Here is a 5746-nt window from a genome sequence, read left to right as displayed (position 1 = left end):
ATTGTGAAGGAAAGAATAATTTATAGAGGTAAAGGGGATGTAATGCAACATGGGTTTACCAAAGGTAGATCATTTCAGATTTCTTCTTTGACAGATCTAATATACTTGGACTCCAATGAAGCATTTGATATGGTATCACATGGGGAAACTATTAAATTGGACAAGATGGGGATCAGTGCAAGCACTGTAAGATGGATAGGGAATTGGCCCAAGGGGAGAAGGCAATGGGTTGTGCTGAAAGGTGAATTATCAGACTGGAGGGAGTTTACTAATGGATTTCCTCAAGGATTGATCTTGGTGCCAATTTTATTAAACATCTTTATCAATGATCTTGGCACAGATCATTGGGAGTGTGCTAATTAAATTTGCTGATGATACAATGTTGGGAGGCATCGTCAATGCAGAGGAGGATTGAAATATTATTCAGGAAGATCTGGATGACCTTGAAGACTGGAGTGACAAAAATGGGATGAAATTCAAAAGTACCAAGTGCAAGGTCATGCACTTAGGGTCTAATAATAATTTCTGGTACAAGCTGGGGAAAATCATCAGTTGGAAGTGGCAGAGCAGGAAAGAGCTGGCTGTGGGTCAATCACAGGGTGGCTGAGCCACTAACATGATGCAGCGGTGAAAAAGGCAAATGCCATTCTAGGATGTATTAAGTGAGGCATTTCCAGTAGAGAGAGAGAGAGGAATTAATGCCTTATACAACGCACTGGTAAGACCTCATTTGGAATACTGGGTACAATATCAATCACCCATGTTCAAGAAAGATGAACTTAAAAAGATGAACAGGTGCAGAGAAGAGCTAGTAGGGGCAATGGAGGGCCTGTCTTATGAGAAGAGACTGGAAGAGCTTGGCTTGTTTGGTTTAACACAGTGATTTTCAACCTATGGTCTCTGGACCCTAGGGGGTCCACAGATTATGCCTAAGATTTCAAAAGAGCTCTGCACCTCCATTCAATTTTTTTTCAGGGCGTCCACACATAGAAAAGGTTGAAAACCACTAATCTAGCAAGAAGAAGGCTGAGAGGGGATATACAGACAGCTGTAGGAGCACAGGAACTAGCAAACAGAGCTATAAACAGGGGAGTTTGTGTGGGAGTTCTGTTGGAGGAGAAGGTATTTGTATTTGGTTTTATATTTGTATTATTTGTATGTGTAGAGGCTTCTAGGGGCTTTGTGCTGGGAGAGAAGCTGAGCCCTGATTAGGGGGCGAGGCTTCTCTGACTAGGGGTCCTATAAAGGTAGCAGCCAGTCAGGCAGTGGCACAGGAGCCAGCAAACAGAGCTGTAAACAGGAGAGTTTGAGGGGGAGTTTGTATTGTGGTGCTTGTTTGGGGTTTGTTTTTGCTGTGGGTGATGGTGTTTTGGTGTGGTTTGTGTTTCCCAGATTAACAGTATTTAGGTGGGAAGACTGTGACAGATACAGAGGCAGCAGCGGGAGTGACCCATGTAGTGGAAGACACAATGAAGATGACTGGATGTGGAAGCTGTGGCATGTACATGATCCTGGAGGGGGTACCTGGTAAGAGTTTTGTGTGCAAGAAATGCCGTCTGATAGAGCTGGTGGAGGAAAAGATCCGAGGTTTGGAGATGCAGATGGAAAGTCTGGTTGAGTTTAGAAAGGGGGTCGAGCAGATTATGGAGCAAAGACATGAGGTATCTGAAGGGAAAATCTCAGACTTGCAGATGGAAGCAGGACTGAGGAATTCTTAGGGGAGACTGGGTGAGGAAAGTGGTCAGTGGAAGCATGTGACTAAAAGAACCAGGCAGAGACAAAGATGGACTAGTGAAGGAGAAATAGAGCTCAAGAACAGGTTTGCAGAGTTGGAAAATGAAGAAGGGGCTCAGCAGGTGGACACTGAAGGTGGAAGGGCAAGGAAGAAGAGGAGAGGCTAGTCCTATAGGAAAAGGGGAAGAGTCAATGGAGACTACACCAAATATGAGCTCCAGGAGGATACAGGATGGGTTGAAGAGGATTACAAGGGAGAATAGGAATGGAAAGAACTTGCAGCCAGAGGGAACAGGGGATAGACTGGAGAATAGCACTATCATCAGGAAAAGGCAGGTCTATGTGATCGGGGACTCTTTACTGAGAAGATTAGACAGGCCTGTAACCAGAGCTGATCCAGAGAATAGAAGGGTATGCTGTCTTCCAGGTGCTAAGATACAGGATGTAGACTTGAGGTTGAAAAGGATCCTAAAGGGAGCAGGAAAGAATCCTCTAATTATACTTCATGTGGGATCAAATGATATGGCTAGATTCTCACTGGAAATTATTAAGGGAGACTAGGCTAGGCTGGGGAAGATGCTTAAGGAAATCGAGGCTCAGGTGATCTTTAGTGGGATTCTGCCTGTTCCTAGAGAAGGGCAAGAAAGGCGTGACAAGATTATGACCATCAACAGATGTCTTAGGCAGTGGTGCTATAAGGAGGGCTTTGGGATGTATGGCCACTGGGAGGCATTCATGGACAGAGGACAGTTCTCTTGGGATGGACTTAATCTGAGTAGGGAAGGAAATAGACTTCTAGGATGGAGGCTGGCACAACTGATTAAGAGAGCTTTAAACTAGGAATTTGGGGGAGACTGTTGGGAGATGTCCAGCTAATCTCCACGCCGGATTTTAGCATTGAGAGGGAAGAAAACGAAGTAAGAAAGGATACAGCCGTGGGTAGGAGAATATATATAAGGAAGAAGGGCAGTGTGGATACCAGTGTAATAGGTTATACTGGCTGTAGAATGACCATGCCTAATAGGGTACAGAATTGAGCGAGGCCAAACAGCAAACATTAAGATGTTTGTACACCAATGCGAGGAGCCAAGGTAACAAAATGGAGGAACTAGAGCTACTGGTGCAGGAAGTGAAACCAGATACTATAGGGATAACAGAAACATGGTGGACTAGTAGTCATGACTGGACTACAGGTATTGAAGGGAATGTGCTGTTTAGGAAAGACCAAAATAAAGGTAAAGGTGGTGGAGTAGCACTGTATATCAGTGATGAGGTAGAATGTAAAGGAATAAGAAGCGATGGAATGGATAAGACAGAGTCCGTCTGGGCAAAAATTACTCTGGGGAAGAAAATTATTAGAGCTTCCCCTGGGATAGTGCTTGGTGGGTGCTATAGTCTGCTGGGATCTAATTTGGATATGGATAGAGCCCTTTTTAATGTTTTTAATGAAGTAAATACTAATGGAAACTGCGTGATCATGGGAGACATTAACTTCCCAGATATAGACTGAAGGACAAGTGGTAGTAATACTAATAGGGCTCAGATTTTCCTAGATGTGATAGCTGATGGATTCCTTCACCAAGTAGTTGCTGAACTGACTAGAGGGGATGCCATTTTAGATTTGGTTTTGGTGCGTAGTGAGGACCTCATAGAAGAAATGGTTGTAGGGGATAATCTTGGTTCAAGTGATCATGAGCTAATTCAGTTCAAACTGAACAGAAGGATTAACAAAAATAGATCTGCAACTAGGGTTTTTGATTTCAAAAGGGCTGACTTTCAAAAATTAAGGAAATTAGTTAGAAGTGGATTGGACTGAAGAATTTATGGATCTAAAGGTAGAGGAGGCCAGGGATTACTTTAAATCAAAGCTGCAGAAGCTATCGGAAGCCTGCATCCCAAGAAAGGGGGAAAAATTCATAGGCAGGAGTTGTAGACCAAGCTGGATGAGCAAGCATCTCAGAGAGGTGATTAAGAAAAAGCAGAAAGCATACAGGGAGTGGAAGATGGGAGGGATCAGCAAGGAAAGCTACCTTATTGAGGTCCGAACATGTAGGGATAAAGTGAGACAGGCTAAAAGTCAAGTAGAGTTGGACCTTGCAAAGGGAATTAAAACCAATAGTAAAAGGTTCTATAGCCATATAAATAAGAAGAAAACAAAGAAAGAAGAAGTGGGACTGCTAAACACTGAGGCTGGAGTGGAGGTCAAGGATAATCTAGGCATGGCCCAATATCTAAACAAATACTTTGCCTCAGTCTTTAATAAGGCTAAAGAGGATCTTAGGGATAATGGTCGCATGACAAATGGGAATGAGGATATGGAGATAGATATTACCATACCTGAGGTAGAAGCGAAACTCGAACAGCTTAATGCGACTAAATCGGGGGGCCAAGATAGTCTTCATCCAAGAATATTAAAGGAATTGGCACACGAAATTGCAAGCCCATTAGCAAGAATTTTTAATGAATCTGTAAACTCCGGGGTTGTACCATATGATTGGAGAATTGCTAACATAGTTCCTATGTTTAAGAAAGGGGAAAAAAAGTGATCCGGGTAACTACAGGCCTGTTAGTTTGACATCTGTAGTATGCATGGTCTTGGAAAAAATTTTGAAGGAGAAAGTAGTAAAGGACATTGAAGTCAATGGTAAATGGGACAAAATACGACATGGTTTTACAAAAGGTAGATCATGCCAAACCAACCTGATCTCCTCCTTTGAGAAAATAACAGATTTTTTTTAGACAAAGGACAGTAGATCTAATTTACCTAGATTTCAGTAAGGCGTTTGATACCGTGCCACATGGGGCATTATTAGTTAAATTGGAAAAGATGGGCATCAATATGAAAATTGAAAGGTGGATAAGGAATTGGTTAACAGGGAGACTACAGCGGGTCCTACTGACAGGTGAACTGTCAGGCTGGAGGGAGGTTACCAGTGGAGTTCCTCAGGGATCGGTTTTGGGACCAATCTTATTTAATCTTTTTATTACTGACCTCATCACAAAAAGTGGGAGTGTGCTAATAAAGTTTGTGGATGACACAAAGCTGGGAGGTATTGCCAATTTAGAGAAGAACCGGGAAATCATACAGGAAGATTTGGATGACCTTGTAAACTGGAGTAATAGTAATAGGATGAAATTTAATAGTGAGAAGTGTAAGGTTATACATTTAGGGATTAATAAGAATTTTAGTTATAAGCTGGGGACGCATCAATTAGAAGCAACGGAGGAGGAGAAGGACCTTGGAGTATTGGTTGATCATAGGATGACTGTGAGCCGCCCATGTGATATGGCCATGAAAAAAGCTAATGCGGTCTTGGGATGCATCAGGCAAGGTATTTCCAGTAGAGATAAAGAGATTTTAGTACTGTTATACAAGGCACTGGTGAGACCTCACCTGGAATACTGTGTGCAGTTCTGGTCTCCCATGTTTAAGAAGGATGAATTCAAACTGGAACAGGTACAGAGAAGGGCTACTAGGATGATCCGAGGAATGGAAAACCTGTCTCATGAAAGGAGACTCAAGGAGCTTGGCTTGTTTAGCCTAACCAAAAGAAGACTGAGGGCAGATATGATTGCTCTCTATAAATATATCAGAGATAAATACTGGAGAGGGAGAGGAATTATTTAAGCTCAGTACCAATGTGGACACAAGAACAAATGGATACAAACTGGTCATTGGGAAGTTTAGACTTGAAATTAGACGAAGGTTTCTAACCATCAGAGGAGTGAAGTTTTGGAATAGCCTTCCAAGGGAAGCAGTGGGGGAAAAAGACCTATCTGGCTTTAAGATTAAACTCAATAAATTTATGGAGGAGATGGTATGATGGGATAACATGATTTTGGTAATTAATTATCTTTAAATATTCATGGTAAATAGGCCCAATGGTCTGAGATGGGATGTTAGATGGGGTGGGATCGGAGTTACTACAGAGAATTCTTTCCTGGGTATCTGGCTGGTGAATCTTGCCCATATGCTCAGGGTTCAGCTGATCGCCATATTTGGGGTTGGGAA

Source organism: Lepidochelys kempii, chromosome 2, assembly GCF_965140265.1.
Source record: "Lepidochelys kempii isolate rLepKem1 chromosome 2, rLepKem1.hap2, whole genome shotgun sequence".
NCBI lineage: Eukaryota > Metazoa > Chordata > Testudines > Cheloniidae > Lepidochelys > Lepidochelys kempii.
The sequence above is the reverse complement of the archived record's forward strand: the minus strand, read 5'-3'. Positions refer to the sequence as shown.